At 46.6% G+C, this 11,501-nt stretch overlaps 1 protein-coding gene across 7 annotated transcripts in view; it reads right to left on the reverse strand.

The window, feature by feature from the left end:
- Positions 1 to 9,578, reverse strand: part of CREM (cAMP responsive element modulator) — a 443,843-nt gene extending 434,265 nt beyond the window's left edge. For all 7 annotated transcript variants that reach the window (XR_003941665.1, XR_003941662.1, XR_003941664.1 and 4 more), the window contains exon 1: positions 9,450 to 9,578. The gene's annotated coding sequence lies outside the window, so the exon portion shown is untranslated. The remainder of the gene's footprint in view (positions 1 to 9,449) is intronic.
- Positions 9,579 to 11,501: the final 1,923 nt, after the last annotated feature.

Raw genomic sequence — 11,501 nt, forward strand, 5'->3', positions numbered from 1 at the left:
AGGCAGGGGGGCTGGTGTAGGTGTCGGTGCCGGAAGCTGCTCGGGTCCAGGAGACGGTACTGAAGCACCCGCGGACTGACGCAGCGACACCTCTTCAACCGAGGGGGAACACTCCTCTCAGCACTGCCGCTTCCTCGGCGTCGAGTCATCTCTGGAGGCACCGGAGCTGGCAGTCCCGTGCGCCGTGGGCGACCGATGACGGTGCTTCTTGGTTTTCTTTCGGTGCCCGTCATCGGCGCTCGGCGGTAGAGACGAAGAGGAGGTAGAGCCCCCCCGGCCTCAAGGGATCAGGTCTGACAGGGTTTGGTCCCCGATGGCCCTGAGTAGAGGGAGTGGCCGGAGCCGATTGCCCGCGCGGCCTTTGCCGGCGGGCCAACGGTACCTGTACTCCTGGGGTCGGTGCCGATTTCGCCGACATCAGTACTGGTACCGAAGATCCGGCCGTCGACACCGATGCCGTCGAGGGGCCAGCGCAAGTTCCGAAAAGACGGTCCCGAAGAACTTGCCTCGCCACCTGTGTCCGCTTCCATAAGCCGAGACACAAGGTGCACGTCTGGTATTATGCTCCGGCCCGAGGCACTGGAGGCACCAAGCGTGGGTATCGGTTTGCGAGATCTGCCGGCCGCACCGACCACACTTCTTGAATCCGCTCGGGACCTTCGAGGACATCGATGGAAAAATCGCGTCGGCGAAGTCAAAGTCGTCGATGGTGGCGGTGAAAAGCACACCCGAAAAAGAAACGACCGCGCGGCCACAAGGCCGCAACGAGGCGCCCCCGCGGGTAAAAACGACGAGGGGACTCAAAATTTTTTTTTTTTTTAAACACAAAGAAAAGGAAAGAAAGAAATACGCGAATGCGTTCGTAAGAGAAAAAAACTCGCCGGTTTCCGGGGCTGACAGAGAGAGAGAGACAATAACACGTCTCTCTCCAGCGCGGAATAGAAAAAACTGAGCAAGAACGGTCGCGCACGGGCGGGAAGACGGCCGCGCATGCGCGGTGGGCGTGCGGTGCGTGCGAGACCGCCCGCAAAGTTTTGTTCCGGTTGGTGGGGGCTGCCGTGGACGTCAACCCAGTCGTGAGAACAAGCAGCCTGCTTGTCCTTGGAGAAACCACCTTTCTGTATATAGGATCTGAGCGGTTACATATACTATTTTTGCTGGTACTTTTCTGTTCCTAATGGGCTCACAATCTAAAGTTATTTATACCTGGGCAATGGAGGGTTAAGTGACTTGCCCAGGTCACAAGGAACTGCGCAGTGGGAATTGAACCCGGTTCCCCAGGATCTCAACCCACTGCACTAACCGTTAGGCTGCTCCTCCATAAACAATAATATAATGCCTCTGTATTGCTCCATGGTGCAACCTCACCATGAGTAGTGTGCAATTCTGGTCACCGTAACTCAAAAAATATATAGCAGAATTAGAAAAGGCTAAAAAAAACAAACAAAAAAACCCCCAAAATGATTAAGGGGATGGAACTCCTCTAACATGAGGAAAGGCTTAAGAGATCAGGGATTTTCAGCTTAGAAAAGAGACAACTAAGGGAGGGATATGATAGAGGTCTTCAAAATCATGAGTAGTGTAGATGTGAATCAATTGTTTTGTTCCTTCAGAAAGTACTAAGATTAGAGGGTCATTCAATTAAGTTACATAGTAATACTTTTAAAACAAATAGAAGAAAATAATTTTTCACTCAAATAGTTAAGGTTTTGGAACTTTTTACCAAAGGATGAACAGTAGTTTTGTTTTTTTTTTTGTTACATTTGTACCCCATGCTTTCCCACTCATGGCAGGCTCAATGCGGCTTACATGGGGCAATGGAGGGTTAAGAGACTTGCCCAGAGTCACAAGGAGCTGCCTGTGCCTGAAGTGGGAATCGAACTCAGTTCCTCAGGACCAAAGTCCACCACTCTAACCACTAGGCCACTCCTCCACTCCAGTGTGTCTGGGTTTAAAAAATGTTTTGGACAAGTTCCTGGAGGAAAAGTCCATAGTCTGCTATTGAGATAGAAATGAGGGAACGCCACTGCTGTCCCTGGGATTGATAGCATGGAATCTTGCTACTACTGGGGATTCTGCCAGGTACTTGTGACCTGGATTGGCCACTGTTAGAAGCAAGTTACTGGGCTAGATGGATCATAAGTCTGCCCTAGTACAGCTATTCTTATGTTCTAGTTTTATTCTGTATTTGCTAACAGTCCTATATAATAATTCTCACCTCCAACGTTCTAATGTGCCTGGGACCGTGGCTCCCTCGGAGGTGGGCTGCTAAGCAGCTTAAAATGCTCTGACGTCAGTGATGTCACTCACAGCTGATTCCAAGGCAAGGGGAGGAGTAGTTTCCCTACTCCTCCCCCTGCCTGGGAAACAGCTGTCAATCCCCCCCCCCCCCTCGGCGCAACACCCAAGTCCCTGCTCTGCAAAACCGCGAGCCAGGCAGGGGGAGGAGTAGTTTCCCTACTCCTCCCCCTGCCTACCAATCAGCTCTGTGCTCCCCCCCCCCCCAGTCGCAGCACCCAAGCCCCTACCCCCCCCCCCCCCCCACGCATCACCCAAGACCTTCCCCCCAGCGCATTACCAAAGCCCCTACCCCCCCCCCTCGGGCACATCAACCCCCTCGCCACCCGCAGCCGCCAATACAAATGCTGTCCAGTCGCTGCTGCTTCTCCTGTGGTGGAGCAGCAGCAGCCGGTACAAAAAGAAAAAAGCCAAAAAAAGATTTTTAACCTGAAACACGGCTTCGTAGACAGCCATCTGGCATTGGCTGTCGCATCTAGCATTGGCTGTCGTCTCTGCAGCTGCTCCTCCTCTCCCCTCCACGTCACTGCCCCTGCAGGAAGACCCCGGAGGAGCGCAGCAACGTCAGAGGGGAGAGGAGGAGCGGCTGCGGAGACGACAGCTAATGCCAGATGGCTGTCTACGGAGCCACGTTTCAGGTTAAAAATCTTTTTTTGGCTTTTTTCTTTTTGTACCAGCCACTACTGCTCAACAGGAGACGCAGCAGCAACCGGACAGCGTTAGTATTGGCAGCTGCGGGTGGCGAGGGGGTTGATGTACCCGAGGGGGGGGGAAGGGGCTTGGGTGATACGCCGGGGTGGAGGGGCGGGTCGCTGCACATGGGTAGCTGGAGGGGGGGCAGGGGAGGCGAGGGTCGCTGGGCATGGGTGGCTGCAGAGGGAGAGCTGGGTCGCTGGACATGGGTGGCTGCAGGGGGGCAGGGGAGAGGAGGGTCGCTGGACATGCATGGCTGCAGGGGCAGAGGAGGGTTGGTGGGGAGGGGGTCCTGAGACCAGATGGGTGGCTGCAGGGGGGGCAGGGGAGACAGGAGGGACGCTACGGGGGGGGGGGGGGATTACCTTGTTAGCGCCCGTTTCATTGCCTACCAAAATGGGCCTTTTATACTAGTTGATCTATATTTTGCAAGTCTGACAGAGGATTCTGCTAATATGCAGTTTCTATGGGAGGATCTTTTATCAGTCTGAATTGTTTGGATTTTCCAATAGTTGGTGGGGGGGGGGGGTTTGTTGTTGTTAAGATGATTTGCTGGTGAATTGGTACGGGCAATTTTTATATTATTGTTTATAATCATTCCCTTAGTTTGTAGGCAGAATATAAATGAGAAATTTATGTATCACAAGTACTGCCTTTTAAAAAGTATAGTAGTTTTTGTTTGTTTCCCGAGAGTTGGTGCTGTAGGTCTGCTACATAGGGTTCTAAGAAACTCATTTACAGGGCTTTGTATCTCGACAGTGGAGGGATTTTGTATTGATGTTACTGAGGTCAATGTATTGTTTTGAATAGCAAACTGTAAAGAGAAACAGCCTAGCTCATAAGTACATAAGTACATAAGTAGTGCCATACTGGGAAAGACCAAAGGTCCATCTAGCCCAGCATCCTGTCACCGACAGTGGCCAATCCAGGTCAAGGGCACCTGGCACGCTCCCCAAACGTAAAAACATTCCAGACAAGTTATACCTAAAAATGCGGAATTTTTCCAAGTCCATTTAATAGCGGTCTATGGACTTGTCCTTTAGGAATCTATCTAACCCCTTTTTAAACTCCGTCAAGCTAACCACCCGTACCACGTTCTCCGGCAACGAATTCCAGAGTCTAATTACACGTTGGGTGAAGAAAAATTTTCTCCGATTCGTTTAAATTTACCACACTGTAGCTTCAACTCATGCCCTCTAGTCCTAGTATTTTTGGATAGCGTGAACAGTCGCTTCACATCCACCCGATCCATTCCACCCATTATTTTATACACTTCTATCATATCTCCCCTCAGCCGTCTCTTCTCCAAGCTGAAAAGCCCTAGCCTTCTCAGCCTCTCTTCATAGGAAAGTCGTCCCATCCCCACTATCATTTTCGTCGCCCTTCGCTGTACCTTTTCCAATTCTACTATATCTTTTTTGAGATACAGAGACCAGTACTGAACACAATACTCCAGGTGCGGTCGCACCATGGAGCGATACAACGGCATTATAACATCCGCACACCTGGACTCCATACCCTTCCTAATAACACCCAACATTCTATTCGCTTTCCTAGCCGCAGCAGCACACTGAGCAGAAGGTTTCAGCGTATCATCGACGACGACACCCAGATCCCTTTCTTGATCCGTAACTCCTAACGCGGAACCTTGCAAGACGTAGCTATAATTTGGGTTCCTCTTACCCACATGCATCACTTTGCACTTGTCAACATTGAACTTCATCTGCCACTTGCACGCCCATTCTCCCAGTCTCGCAAGGTCCTCCTGTAATCGTTCACATTCCTCCTGCGACTTGACGACCCTGAATAATTTTGTGTCATCGGCGAATTTAATTACCTCACTAGTTATTCCCATCTCTAGGTCATTTATAAATACATTAAAAAGCAACGGACCCAGCACAGACCCCTGCGGGACCCCACTAACTGCTCTGTATAGATTCCAGAACAGGTAAAAAAAAAAAAAGATTTGATTTTGACAATAAGTTTAGGGAGAATCTGTCTACTGTCCAACCCCCTACTGAAAAACTATGTTCAGCACAAAAGTCCTAAATTTATCACTGAGTAAGTGAAGATTAAAACTGTTGTAAGAAAGAAACATAAAATAATTTAAATTTCATTGACAGTTTATACAAAAATAAATTGTTAAAAATACTACAAGATAAAAATGAGATAGAGTAGCTTTTAAACTAGAACTTGGGGGAAATCAACAGTCACTAAGGAACACAGTTTGGAATCTAATCTAATCTTACACTTGATATACCACTAAATTCCTCCAAATACAGTCACAATAAAAAAAAACCCAAATTGTCTATATGACATCTAAAACTAGATTCTTCTTGGAATAAAAATGAGGTGTCTGAGGGATACTATCAAAACAGGGAAGCTAGGGGTTACAGCAAAGGCAAAAGTAAACCAGGCGCTTTTACTGGGAGAATAGCGTAAAAACTACAAATTATTCCTGTAAACTGCTAAGCAGCTTGCAGATACAAACAAAAACACACATCTGTATACAAATGTTTGAAGCCTAACAAATAAGAGTTAAGAGTATATCTACTTCTTCATTTACAGCTATAACACAGGCATCTCATAGACCTAGTGGTCCACTTCAAAACTGTAGTGTTTTAAAGATGCCATGTTGGCAAAACATGCAGCACGTTGAGACTAAAAGGATTTGAAGTCCGGGATATATCTTGCTGAAGTATTATTGGACAGTATCTCCTCTACTTGATACTGGTTGTTGCCAAGTGAACCTTGAGGAAATGTTAAAGAGGATGAACACATATAGAATACTTGTTCTCAATCTATGAACTTTGAAATATTTTCATTAGATCTTGTGACCAGTTGAATAAAGGAGTATTTGATGGACAATTGTGAAGACGAATCTTCCATTGGATGTTCTTTGATCTTATCAGTTGTGCCATATGATTGGTTAATGTTTCTCTTTGTGGTATTTCATTGTAATATTAAGAGGCATTAATTATATGAGTGAATATAGGACAATAGTGGTCACGAGGTTTACAATCAGCCCGACAGCAGAGATTTTAGTTTTTAGTATTGTCATATCCTATATAATAATTCTCACCTCCAACGTTCTATGCTTGGGACCGTGGCTCCCTGGCTGCAAGTGGTCTGCGAGGCAGACACGCACGGACGTCACTGACGTCAACACTGCTGATTCAAAGGCAATCCCTACTCCTCCTACTGCCTTGGAATCAGCTGTCACCCCCCCGCGCTATGGCCCCCTCGAAACCCACCCCCTCCCGCGAACCTGTCGATCCCCCCCCCCCGGAACGCCGAAAACCGCACCCCCCCTCCCGCCACTGTTGTGCACTACCTTCGGGTGGGTTCCTCAATCATCTTCTTAGAAAGTTTAACTCCGTGCGTCTGACGTCAGACGCACGGAGTTAAACTTTGTAAGATGATTGAGGAACCTACGGGAAGGGAAGGTAGCACAACGGCGGCGGTGGCAGTTTTCGCTGACACGGGGGGGGGGGGGGAGACGACAGGTTCGCGGAAGGGGGGGTTCGAGGGGGCCGTGGCAGGGGGGGGGGGGGGGGGAATTGCCTGCCTAAGGCCCATTTCCTTGCCTACAGAAACGGGCCTTTTTTACTAGTTTATTAATAAAGAAGATGAGATTTTTATGGGCAATTATTTCTGTAGTTTTATTGATAGACCTAAGGGTGAGATAACTAAGAGAATGTAGTTGAGAAAGATAAGACATATTGATACAAATGTATATTTTTTTCTGAAAAATTGGGATTTATGCTCTGTGACCCCAGAAAATTGACAGAGGTTAACTTTTGCCCAACAGTTCATTTTTTTTTTCTTTACAACTTCAAGCTGCCTGTAGAGGAAAAACTACAAGAAAATTAAATAGTGGGAAACTAGAGAAGGCAGAAGGGGGCAGGCAAGCCAATAAGAATAACATATTCAGTATAAAGACAACAAGAAAGAAGGGAGCAATAAAAAGTTCTCCTCCTGGGGGCAGGGGTGTAGCCAGACAACAGATTTTGGGTGGGCCTAGGCAAGAAGTGGGTGGGCACCAAGTGTTCTCTTCCCACCCCAAAAATGATCTCAGCTGGCAGAAAAATGCTTCTTTCCACTTTGGCAGTCTGCAGCAGGCATGTGCTGAAAACTGAGCATGCGTAGGTGCTGGTATCATGGACAGTAGCGTTTTCATTGCCATCAGGAGGAAGTCTTCAGCTGGCAGAGCTTGGGTTTCCCACCAGCTACCGCTAAATGTGTGCTACTGTTAGGTGGGCCTGAGCCTTAAGTGGGTGGGCCCCTGCCCACCCAGGCCCACTTGTGGCTACGCCACTGCCTGGGGGAATTCTATGCAGACTGCTTTGCAGCTGCCTCTCTTCCTCCCTACACACTCGCCAACTTCAGCACAGTACGAAAGGAGGTGCCCACCAGCACATTGGGCCACGTCAGTCCTCGCTGTTCCTGCCACATGGCTCAAAGGAAAAAAAGTTAGCCCAGGACAGCAGAACAGGAAGCAGCCCAATATGCTGCCGGCAGCTGCTCATGCCACGTATTGAAGCCGGTGAACTATAGAGTTGCCAGATGTCTGAAAATCTCCCAACCCAATTCGTGGCCAAAAGTAACCCAACACCCAAAACAGCTGCCTAGGAGCGCGGGGGGGGGGGGGGGGGGGGGGGGGGGGACCTCAGAGCTGCCTCACTTTAAAAAAATGGGAGGGGGGAACCAACCATGTAAAAACACACCCAAAAAAAACCACACACAGAAAAGCCACCCAACTCTGGCAAGGAGGGGCTGAGGCATAGGGGCAGCTGGAACAAAAGTAGCTTGTGTATGTATAGAGAGAAGACTAGAAAAGATGAATGCAGTGAGTTTGGGGGGGGGGGTATTTCATGCCTAAGGGGAGATGCTTGCCCTCATGAGGGAATTCTGCACACAAAAAATTAAAATAGTGTGTGCAGAATTATTGTTTTGCACAGAATTCCCCCCTAGTGTAAAGTTATACTAAACATACATTTCTATGGCTCAGGGTGCAGGGATATGAGGAGCCTGACGCTTATCAGTTATCTCCGCCAAACCCCCCACGTTTTTAAAGTCTACTATAAGTCAACACACACACACACATTTAAAAATAAATAAATAAAAAGTGGTATGAGAATGAGAAATCTTAGAAAGACAAAGTAGCAGCCACGAAAACCGCAGAGTAAACTTAAGAATTACAGAAGGGAAGTGAAATGGGGAGAGATTTACACAAAGACCGTACGGTAGTACCAATGAAATGAAGTGGAGAAGAGCTAAATGGGGCGGGAAGACCCCACAGGTCTGCCCAACATTCCGCAGGAGTTCACCCCACACTCCTCCCCCCTCCTAATAAAACCCCTAGGCCTTCACACAGATATAGATTTTTTTTTTGTTAACGTATGATTGAGATAACTATCCTGACCTATTTGCATAGTTTCCGGAAGCTTCCGAAACCAGCGGCGCCATTTTACTGAAAGTGAGTTGCCAATGCCATAGCTTGGTCTCTTTTTTTCCGCCGTGTATCCAAATACACACACGCAAAATTAATAACTTCGGGCCTGGGAGAGCACCGTAACCGACAGGCATCTCTGCGCCCCTTGTCACCCTACTTGGCCACAGTGCACAGCCAAAAGTGCCTCCACCCCCTGCTATAATAACAGGCACCAAAATAACCCCCCCCCCTTTTTTTTTCTACATCAGTGGGGATCGCTTGATTACAGCAATTAAAACCCTTCAACATAAAATCACTCGCCAGCCACCTCTAAGAATCGAGGTCCTCAGTCGATGGATTCCACCCAGCATTATTTCGCCTGTAACACCGTTCAATATTTGTATCTGCAGAACAGCCATTTTAACAGTCGCTTTCCCCCAAAATAATAATTCATAAAACAGATGAGGACGAGTTTAGTTCGTGTTGTAATTGTAAAATGAATCGCCTGAAAACATAAGTAAACAAAAATATCAAAAGGAAACTTTCTCGAATTTGAAATAATACGGCTCATTTCTTCAGTGTACCAAGAGTTATCCGGTAGATTACTATTCATTCTATAGTCTCTATTAATAGAGTGTAAACCCATTAAAATATTTCAAGCTGACAACATAATGAACTTTGCAAAAAATATTGGAAGAAAATCGTATCACTGTCTATGAAAGTTATATAGATTTTTGACAAATGCAAAATATGTTAACAGACTGTCGCCATAATATATTAAATAATGCAAAGAAAGCTATAGCAATTAATAGATCAAACAGAAGACTAAAAGATCAGAGGAAGAAAACGTCCCTTTATTGTCGTCCTCTGATGAGGAGGGGGCGGGGGGGACGATGACGAGGTAAACGAGCCACATAAATGTCCTTCCCCGAGTCACGACGCTTTCCCTGCTTTTTTTTTTTTCCTCCTTTTCCCAGCCCCGTGCCCTGCCTCGCAATGACTCCACTGCTCTCTCTCCACTTACCCAGGCTTTGGTGTGTATTTTTTTACGTAGTGGGTCTCGTCACTGATTACGGTAGGAGTGGATGGCCGAAGCAGCTACCCACGTAGACTCCACGTCAGCTCTGATGCTGATAGAAAATGTCGCCCAAAGCTCCGTGTCTCGTAACCCCTCCCCCTCCCCTCCAGATTAAAAAAAAATTAATTAATTAATTAAAAAAAAAAAAAGAAGTCTCTACTGAAAGTTAATACAAATAGTAAGCCAATCGAGCTGAACCCCCAGCATGGAAGAGGGAGGAGCCAGCTCCGGAAATAAATAAATAAAAGGCAGCCCACAGGGGGCGGGACTTATAGGCCCAACAGGCGGAGGCCGTCCTGCTGCGCGGCCCTCCGCGGCAAGCAAGAGGTCGAGACGTAGGCGTTAGAAGACCAGGAGGCGGGGTTGAAGGGCTCCGACGTTGCTAACTGAAGCGCGCTGGCGTTAGAAATTCGGCGGCAGCGTGCAGTTGAATCGGAACGCTTAATTGGTTACAAACAATCAACCGATCGGGCGCGCGTCCCGGGTATGTTTTTTTAAAAATGATCGAAGTGGATTGGTTGCCCATCGGAATTGTTTGCTTTCGTTCCCGCACTAATTTATCTATGTTCATTTTTGCTGTTGAAAGTGAAACTTATTTTGTCGCTTACACATTGAGTGAATGGTTTTTAACTTATATGATTCGGGAACAAGTCTCATAGGTTTCCATTATGGCGTTAATGGTTTAAATGGAATAATTACATTTGGCTGTACATTAGTTTAAATAGTTTCTGTAGTTTGCGTTAGACAGTGTGGGAGTTGCTGCTGTGGCCTTGGCGTACTCTGTGAAAACGGGGACGGATAGGGGGAGTTTTCGAGATAGGTAGCTTATTGGTGTGTTAGATCTCAGTTAAATTGTGCTTGTTGGCATGGTATGTTATACTTAAAATTACCAATAAAAAGGGTACTCGTGTGTATGTGTGTGTAATATATATTAATTTAAGAATTTTTAATCAGCCTCTTATTTGTGTCTTCCTCTTCACCCCTCCCCTGCCCACATAAAATCTAATTCTCTTGGGGGCAAGGGGGGAGGGTCTTAAAGACTCAAATTCCCCTTGAGCAAGAGGCAGTTTTTGAGACGCCTCTGGTATAAGGAGCAGACCACTTGCTCTCATTGCCTTCCCTAACACTTGCTTCAGAGTGCTTTCCTAGTGAGATTCTTTCATTTTTCCAAATTTCACCGGCAACAGAGAGAGAGTAAAGCTTCTTGTTAGTTTCACTCTGAAGTTTCAACACCGTAGCTTGGGTCCCCTGGCAAAGGTACAGCAAGGCAAATCCTATCAAATATGAAAATACAAAGGTCTAAAAAGATTTGCAGTTGGTTAGAGCACCAGTTTTGGCATCTAGAGGCGGTTGGTTCAAATCCCACTTCTGCTTACTGTGATCTTGGGCAAGTTACTTAACCCTCCATTGCCCCAGGTACAAAATTAGATTGTGAGAAATGCTCAGTGTTAACAAAATGCAACTCATCTTTAGCTACTACTGAAAAAGGTGTGAGCAAAAATCTAAGTAAATAAACAACTGTGAGACTGTAACACTCTGGTCTAATCCCAGTTGCAGCTAAGGGTGATACATTATCAAAAGAGTTAAAATTATCTAAGAGGCTATGGTAAACTGTAACAGAATATGTGAGTACTATAGGTTCTCTACCAGTCACCAGAGGAAGTGGGGCAGTTAGTTATCAGGGCTAAAAACTGCAATGTTTAACAGGTCCTTTCAAAAAAAACAAACAAACTGCAAAGAACTGGTGAATTCACTGCTAGAGATGCTTGATGACCATCACTTTCAGAGCCATTGCAACATAGCACCATGCTTGGAAATAACAGAAATAAGATTATGAAATTAAGGTGTGGCTTCCACAATGTTCCATCTTAGGTAATATTACAAAGCTGAGGAATCAGACCTGGCTTCAGTTTCATAGGCTCGGTACCTAGATCATGCTGCATTTTATCACTTGAGCAGTCAAATACAGAAGAATCAACTGGTCTGGGTTTCAGGCCT

This window comes from Microcaecilia unicolor, chromosome 1, assembly GCF_901765095.1.
Source record: "Microcaecilia unicolor chromosome 1, aMicUni1.1, whole genome shotgun sequence".
In the NCBI taxonomy this organism is placed as follows: domain Eukaryota; kingdom Metazoa; phylum Chordata; class Amphibia; order Gymnophiona; family Siphonopidae; genus Microcaecilia; species Microcaecilia unicolor.